Here is a 9,034-nt window from a genome sequence, read left to right on the forward strand (position 1 = left end):
CTGTAGTTCTTGCTTATGTTTGCCAACAGGCATCGCAGGACAATAGGAGGTCCCCATTACTTACTTAATTGTTGCTACCATTACTGTAGTTCACTGTAAATCGATCAATCTCATATTAGCATATTATGAGCATATCAGTCTAGTTCAGTGGCGTTTTCCTGTTTCTTGAGGAATCTATTTCATTTGCCATACAAAAGAAAAACTACACCTGACCTCAGAGCAAACAAAAGGTAAGAGACTAAAATTTGTAGGGATTAGATATCAATATACAAAAGAAAATATCTGAAACCCAAATATAACAGTGCAGCAGTAGACAACTAAAACGAAGAATATGATATGTGCATAATTTGACAAAGAATCTTTGTTAAAAAAATCCTAAACTAAAGCAAATCGCCTTCCTGGATTGTTTGTATTGTGGAAGGGAGAACTAAAATTGCTAGTGCAAATAATAAATAATTATCTAACATTAACATATTATTCTGTGCAAACTGTATAGAGAATAGAACTAAAAACTAATTGAAGATGCATAGGTAATGAAAATTTATTTCAAAGTCACATGGGGGATCAAATCTAGAACCACATTTAGTTCCCAGATATTGGATGAAGTAAATAAAAAGAAGAAAATGTTGGATATTCCAAACTCCTATACATGCCTGTTGATGTAGTTTGCGAGTCCAAGTTGTAGCCAGTGTTAGGATGCCTAGTTGGCAAGTCCTAATATATGCAATCTGCAACTATAAATAAAAGAAAATTTACCTATATAAATCCTAGTCACTGAGAAAAATAATCTGGTGTTCAGACATGTTGTTATGCACAGGAACAATTGAATCAAGAGTATGTGCATGTTTCATTTCGCCCAAGGCCATTGGCCAGCAGGAATTAGCAATTGGTCAAACGTACGTGCATGTTCCATCATAAAAAAAGTCTACTTAGGCAACGATCTGACATACGACAAGCAGCACACACCTAACACGGAGTCGCAATCCCTGATGAAATTTAGAGCAGAAATTATAAGGGAGCAGTCTGTATGAATTTGGTACGGAGGTTCCTTTACTTGATGTGTGTTGTGCTGAACCAGAACAATCAATCAGTTGATCTAGTAGCTAGCTTGTACACGGGTTGGCAAAAGGCATGGGCAAGCAGAAAATCTATTGGGTGTATGACAACTTATCTACTTAGGCAACTCATCTGATCTACTCAAGTCGGCATGTGGCGCACAACTAACAGATTTTATACATATACATCAGAATTTCTAGCAGAAATAGTAACGGAGCAGTCCACATACAGTTTTGTTGCGGATCTTCCTTTGCTTTGCTGGCGTCGCAATCCCTGATGAAATTTGATGGAAATGGTGATCAGTTAATTAATGGTTTTGGCAAGGAAGGCTTGCACTCGTCTTCCAAGCATGTACTGGACGCGAGAAAAAAGAGGTGACATGAGGGCACCTTGGTTAGAGGGGGCGCCACCATGGTTGCAGCGGTGTTCAGCTCCATGTCGTCAAGCAGCGGTGAAGATTGGTGGGGTTGGGATGGAGCGTCATTGGTCGAGGAGTCGACACCGGAGCGCAGCTACATCCCCCGAGGAGGCCGACCAAGTCCAGGAACCAGGCCTAGGGTTTGCAAGCAACAGCATCTGCAGCACAAATGGAAAGAACAAATCAGGCATAGAAATGCATAAAAATATATTAGGTAACTAATGGCAGCTCATATAGTTAGAGTTGAAATGTTACCTACCAAATTTGTAATCCTGAATACCTCCGGTGAGTCTGACAATTTCCAGTTACACTGAATCTCTTGAAAACTTGTTCTCTTTCCTGGAACATTTAAATCTCGTTAATTGGCTGAAAAGACAGAACAACATGATGATGCAAAAGACCAAAATAGAACATTTTCTGAAGAAGAAATGGTAATGTGGTTCAATTTCCAGAAGAAACATGGAGATTGTAAGGCTGGTTTGAAGAAACTAAGGCTCAATGATCTATGGAACTTTAATGATGGTGAAGAATCTAAACTGAAATAGCATACCATACACACAAACAATCACAAAGAGATCATTTACCAACGTCATGTATTTACCAGTAACCACAAATTATGAAATCAACGTCAGAGCGAGGCCAAAATTTTCACAAGCTAGGGAAATAATACTCTTCACCAAAACCTTGCCATAACTTATTCCTCTTATTTCTTTCTCAGAGCTACACATTGCAAAAATAAAAGAAAGGTTCGTGAAAGGGAGGAGTGGGCAGGCATATGAGAAATGAGCATTTGCAGGCATTTTCTTACTCCGTGAGAGTTGCTACCAAGCCCTTCGACATCTGGTCGACCATGATCGCCTGAGTTTGGAACACCGTGTCAGGTTCCTGTGCTCTAACCCCGTGACCTGCCAGAAGGCGACGCCACCGAAGTCAAGCACTGCCTACCAGAACACCAAAATTATAATGTGAGATGACAGGACATGAGACCAAAAAATAGAATCATGATAAGTAGTGAAGTACCTAATATCTGTAAAAATCCATCACTTCAAAATAAGATCATGATAAGTAGTTCACAGTAAAAGTTAGACCCTTTCAAACAAAAGACCAGGTTTTTAATGAAAGGCTATCCCTTCATATCTTTGGAATGTCCCCTGAAAATAGAAAATAGAGAATGTGAGTTATTGTCAATTCATATTGGCAACATACAACGCCAGTGAAACCAATGAAGAAGATCAATTGCCCTTTACAAGCTCTGTAATCCAAAAACATTATCACAAGATGGAGTAACTTGTGGTTGGTGGCATCGACGCCGGTGAAGCATGAAAGGAAGCAATAGCCATATCAACATGTCTATTAAAAGCAGCAGACCTAATTATGCACATATTATTTCCTTGAAGCATCACATCCTTACAATTAATCTTCATATAGAGTTATTTTCTGTAGTAAGCCAGAATATGCACCCCTCTTCTTACATCTGTATCTACCACCTCTCGATCGACCATCAACCAAAATTGGTAAAAAAAAGGTAGATTGAGCACATTGCACACCAAGAAACATAAACTAAAGTGTGGATTGAGCAAAAAAATCAAAAAACAAGCAGGAAAGAGTTACCTTCCTGGGATAGCAGTTGAGTACCACACAAAAGGCCACCTCTTCAAACAGGAAATGGTTTGTGGGGAAGACGCAGTCTGCGCGGTCTCGCTCCTGCCCGCGCTGCCTGCCTTTTTGGCCCGCTGAAAAGACTAAAATGCCCTCGGCGGGCACAAAATTTACAAGCGGTGGCAGCAGCGATTTAGGGGCGACGTCTAGGTTGAGTGCTTCCTCGGAACTACTGATACAGAATTGAAAAAGAAAGAATGGAAAATGCCTTATTAGAAACACATGGATACCCCCAGTTTATAGAAGGATAATAGCATGGAGATGAGTTCATAGACATGGTACTCTAGGAGGCTTTATATGTTAGATAAGCATAAGCATGCTCATCTCCCCAACCAGGACGACGACGACTCCAACCAAGCATGTCCAGCTCTCTAAGGAGCCATGGCTGACAAATATATGATTGTACACTAACTCAAATAATTAGCAATAAATAAAATATCACAACTAAGGTGGAAATACGAAGAGAGACAACCCGAGAAATTTTTTCAGGTGCAGCACACACCTGAAACCAGACGGAACGTGCCGTGCAACCCCCACCACCACCTTCAGAAAATCCATAATAATCCTAATGTATGACCAAAAAGAGAAAAAAATTGGGAAGGTTAACCAAGGTACTGTATTGATGATTGCATTAGAAAAAATAAGAAAAAGATGTACTTCTATGTGGCACAGTAAATGGTGCCGAGCAAATAAACTGTACATTTAGCTTTCCTGTTCGACCACATAGAAAATAGGACAGCCCAAAACCGAAGTACTAAATTAGTCTCTATGTGTGAAGGATGGAAGCTATATTCTGTTTAGTGATAGATTATCCATCAAAGCAAAAGTAATTCAAGATTTTCAATGGTATTCCAAAAATACAGATGAATAAGACTCGATATTAAGTATACAAGACTTTGTCCTTTCTGTACATACCAATAAGAAAAGCTAGAGAAATTTAAAAAAATCATCTCATACTACATTTCCTGCCGGTGAGCTTGTCAATCAAGCAGAGGTGAAAAAATTATTCAGAGGTCCACCAGGCAGTAACCCATAATGCTGTTTTTTATAGCTAGCAAAGTGAACCATATAGTAGATGGGAAACAATATAATAAAGGCCAAATAAAGCAATAATCCATTCATTATGTCAAATCCAAAAAGAATAAATAAATAGGATGTAAAAAACCAAATTAAAAACAGAGAAAAGAACAACAAATAGAAAATGGGAGGAGATAGAACAAGCAAATCTAAATCTAAGAAAATGAGAGCATACCAGGCAAAGTGAGAGTAGAGCAAATGTGCGCAGAAAAATAAAAAAACAGAAGGGGAGTTGAAATACCCACGGATGGGTTGGAGACGGCAAGGTCATCGAGAAGTATGCCTAGCTCTCGCGAAATGTGAAAAAATTGGAAGCATGAGCATCAAATCAGGTATTTCTACTTGCTCCCAAGCTGAAAACCAAAACATCCAGAAAACTATAAATTAATTGAGCAGGACAACTTCATCTCAAATTAGATGTTTGACATATATCCTGTTTTTGACATGGCTAACTGCTAAAAGATCATCATGTTCGCGTAGTACAAAATCAGTTTATGGCAATATAACAGATCAAGTGCCTAAAATAATTAGCTTGGATCATCTTCGGCAATATTCCAACAAATAAGGTTATGACCATTCCTTATCACCCATAGCACAAACCCTCTGACTTTCAACTCAGCTACAAGATCACCCCATGAACCTTCTGATCTCTTGGGAACATCATATTTAAAGAGAGTTTATTAATTAACTACATAAAGCATAGGTATGGTAGCACATGGAAAGTAAAACCAGAGACAAACTTTAATACTTTCACCAAAGCATGGCAAGATATACGTTTGTTTAGCTACAACTACTTGATTATATACTAAGAGACTACAAATCAAACATGTCAGTAAATCAGGAGTAAGAACACCATAAAAATATCTTGGCAAACAATTAATAATTGGAGATGGGAAATAAACCAAGCCGAGGTACTTGTACAATCGTTCAAGTAAATCCATGGAAGGTAAATGCCATATTCTTTTATGTTCTAGAAGTGGGTAAATCAAGTTTAGATCATTTGGCAACAGAACTGACATCTGAAGCATATTATTGATAAACACAACCCACACTCTGTTTTCAAGAATCATACAAAAGCAATCAAAATAGAAGGCTGGGTAACTAAAACAACTTTGATTAAAGCTTTCACACTACAACCAGGATGGCTTTTTTTAAACCCGCCCATAACATGCATGGCATGAATCAATATTTGCTCGACAAAAAATGTATAATACATTTACCATCACATTAAGAATTACATTCATAGATTAAAAAGGAAAAATCGAGAATCACTGAATACTTGTTAAATACACATGATAGGGAAATATAGAGGCCAAGAATACCTGCTAAAGCATTGAATTCCACCAAAAATGTCCGCGACAGATAAAATAGCTCTCCAGATTCAGGTGAAATGCACATTCATAAAAACGCCTCCGCATATTTGTTGTCAAACAATGGTTTGCCTAAAAATAGTATGCCATACACATTTGTCAGTACATCAATCGGAATTTTGTTTCTATGAGAAATAAATCACTCACATTAGCACAAACAAAATGAATGAATTAATCTCACTTGGAGCCTGGGCCATAGAAACTGAAACAATGCTTGAGCTAGAAAACATAACACTAAATTGGACAGCAGCAGTTCCTTCTAAAGTAGTGTGGGCCATCTTTTGTGGAGATAAAACCCGAGCATAAACAACACACGAACAAACTCTAGCCTTATGGTGACACACGAATCAGAAATTAAAAATGTGAGGATACAGGGAGGAAGATGGTTGAGACACAAGCACCTTAACCTGCAGGTCGACATCTCGAGAGCTGAAGGAAGAGGAGGGAACCGTGGCAGAGAAGAGAGGCGGCCATATCCTTGCTCCTGCTGCTCCGGCCAGCGCACGACCTCTAACTCCTTGCAACACCCCTGCAGCCGGCAGCTTCATCCATGAGACAAAGGGATGAAAAGAAGCCAGTGAGGACAGGGGATAGATAGAGGAACATTTAGTTGCGACTTCACTAATCAAAAAAGGGAGTACATAAAGGAAAGAGGACGAACCTGCATGGGTAGGTATGAAAGACGATGAGCCGGCGGCACTCCTTCCGGTGATCCTCTCCCGACCACCGTCGCCCCCCTCCTCTCCTTTCTCCTCTCTCTTTCTCTCTCCTCTCCTCTCCTTCCTTCTCTCTCTCCCTCTCCCTCCCCCTCTCATCTTCTCTCTCCCGCAGATCAAATCGAGCGGCGCCGCCGCCGCCCTTTGCCTGCAGGTCATCACGCTCCTTCCGGTGACCCTCTCTCATCCGCCACCACACCTCCCTCTCCTCTTTCCTCTCTCTTTCTCCCTCCTCTCCTTCCTTGTCTTCAGCAGATCGGATCGAGCGCCCTCGTCGTCTCCCTTTGCCGCCAGATCTTTGCCGCCGCTGGAGAGAACAGTGAAGGGGAGGAAGAGGCGGCGCGGTGGGGAGCATAAGGGAGGAGGCGGCAGCGCGGTGGAGAGCAGGGCAGAAGGGGAGGAGGCGGCGGCGCCGTGGAGAGGGAGGGGAGCGGGGCTGGATTGGCTGCTCGAAGACGCACGGGATTGGTGGTGTTTTCACCTTGTAGCTCGATCCATCCGCACTGGGCCTAGCCCACGAGCGACCCGCCTCTCCTTTTCGTCGACAGAAGCGCGCATCGACCCTGTCGCTGCGAGCCTGGCCCGCGCGCAAGCCTAGCCCACCCGTCAGCTGCTCCTACCTCGATCACGTGGCGTACAAAATAACGAGCGACCCGATCGTTACCAGTGCGACGGAAAGTACATTTACCAGGGCCAGCGAGGCGAACCGTGCGGGCAGGATGAATCTGAATCCGCGATGGCGCTGGATGGGCGGGTACTCTAGCAGCTTTTATATGTTAGATACCTGTCAGGACCCCGACTCAATGCCACATCGATCTAGCATGTAACACCTCATATCACTTTGCGGCCTCACGCACGGTATTCCCACGGGTGTCGCCTTACCTTTGCCCGGGACCGTTTGCGCCTTTTGGCACACGTATATGACAGTGTCGCTAGCATCCATATGATAAGGAGCCCGGGCTGACATGGCTAGTCGTAAACCCAAAGTGGCACAAACTTACAGGGACAGGCATCCATGACCCAGCATCGAACGTGTCGGTCATCAGCGAGTGAACCCAGGCTGTAGCACTGGGCTAGCAGGACTCCGGTGAACCGAGCTGTAGCGGGCTAACAGGACTCCGGTATTCATCGCGTGACATTTCCCCGAAGGGACAGACACAGGAACGAAGAAGGACACATGCCGGCCAGCCTAAGTGTTCCGGAGCAGTAGCAAGCTACCAAGGCTCAATGGAAACACTAGGAGACATTTCCCGGTAAGAGAGGCTACTAAAGATAAACAACTAGATAGTCAGATCCCACACATACCAAGCATTTCAATAACATACACACAATATTCTGATATAAATATGGTAATACTCCAGGGTAGAACAGAACAAAAGCTGGATTAGCAATTTGATCTGCAGAGCACAACTTCTTTGACCCAATCCTGGATATGGAAGAGGTACTGGAGTTTGTTTCTCCTAGTCATTCTGAATGGAATGGCTTGACGGACCACAAGAGTAATAGGCATCGATGAACGAATGCACACATAATCTTGACTATCAATTGATAGACGAGGGTCAGAAGACAACTAAAGAGGGACAACTCAAAGGAACATACAATTTTCTGAGTTGTGGATGCATGGTTTAGCATGTCGAACGAAGTTCAACATATTTCTTCCGGATAACCCATGCAGAAAGGTAGAACTGGCAGAGCCACAATATATAATGGAGAACTCATCAAGAATAATCCTGTTGTGATATTTCAGTTCAACGAGGAACTTCTGCCATAAGTAGTTCATGGTATTTGGAAGAAGAAGATACCACGGACTTTAAGGACTATCGCAAAGGTTACTAATATCCTAAAGGAACTAGCAACACTATCAACATGATGTAAGTAGAGTGAATCTCGGGTTCAAAACCCAGGAGTAGAATACCTACTAACTATGTGGCATCACGGGATGCTTTCGAGAATAAAGGCCAGAATCATCACACTGGGAACACAAAACGTTGCTAGATTACTAGGTGACTCCCTAAAACACCTAGGGTCATAATAATTATTCCAACATATATGTCGAGGCAATAAAGTACCTCAACTCACTAATTTGTGTGATTAATCTGACCAAAGGCACATCGGAAACAGGAGGAAGGGATTTGCAAATGCATCCGACTATTTAGAAACCTGGGATGACTCGGACAGCATAACGGCTGTAAATGCTCAGAAAAGATTTGAGACATTCACAAAAATGGTGGCATAACCACTCAGAAGCACAATATCAAGGTTTCGAGATCAATAGTTAACGTACAGAAGATAGTAGAAACTGAACTGAGGCTTGAATCAACAATCTTATAAGTCTACAGATTAGTAACGCGTGATCCTGATAGAAAGAAGAGATAGCCTAGTTCTTAAACCCCGCAGGAAAGATAAGATGACTCAGATCAGAAGGCATAAGGTATAAGGAGTAAAAAGAGCCTTACGTTCCATCCCACAATCAATTCCCTTATATAACTAAAGCATTTCTAGACTCAACTTCGACCAGTTTGGCTTGGTAATCCTACAGGCAGTCAAGCTCTGATACCAACGCTGTCAGGACCCCGACTCAATGCCACATCGATCTAGCATGTAACACCTCATATCACTTTGCGGCCTCACGCACGGTATTCCCACGGGTGTCGCCTTACCTTTGCCCGGGACCGTTTGCGCCTTTTGGCACACGTATATGACAGTGTCGCTAGCATCCATATGATAAGGAGCCCGGG

The 9,034-nt window shown here is 42.3% G+C and overlaps 2 long non-coding RNA genes across 2 annotated transcripts in view; both read right to left on the bottom strand.

The window, feature by feature from the left end:
* The window catches only part of LOC119276414, a 4,292-nt gene extending 2,662 nt beyond the window's left edge, over positions 1 to 1,630 (bottom strand). The window contains exons 1-2 of the long non-coding RNA XR_005136595.1: positions 1,446 to 1,630; positions 1,286 to 1,329 (exon numbers count right to left, since the gene is read on the bottom strand). This is a non-coding gene — a long non-coding RNA (uncharacterized LOC119276414). The remainder of the gene's footprint in view (positions 1 to 1,285; positions 1,330 to 1,445) is intronic.
* A 102-nt stretch (positions 1,631 to 1,732) lies between these two features.
* LOC119281363 lies at positions 1,733 to 6,305 on the bottom strand. The gene is made up of 9 exons (XR_005138389.1): positions 6,242 to 6,305; positions 5,982 to 6,122; positions 5,533 to 5,652; positions 3,636 to 3,698; positions 3,416 to 3,518; positions 3,086 to 3,305; positions 2,495 to 2,625; positions 2,283 to 2,415; positions 1,733 to 1,813 (listed from the first exon to the last, which is right to left on the bottom strand). It is a non-coding gene; the product is annotated as an uncharacterized LOC119281363 (long non-coding RNA).
* Between the last annotated feature and the right edge of the window lie 2,729 nt (positions 6,306 to 9,034).

The sequence above is a fragment of the Triticum dicoccoides genome, chromosome 3B (assembly GCF_002162155.2).
Source record: "Triticum dicoccoides isolate Atlit2015 ecotype Zavitan chromosome 3B, WEW_v2.0, whole genome shotgun sequence".
Classification (NCBI taxonomy): domain Eukaryota; kingdom Viridiplantae; phylum Streptophyta; class Magnoliopsida; order Poales; family Poaceae; genus Triticum; species Triticum dicoccoides.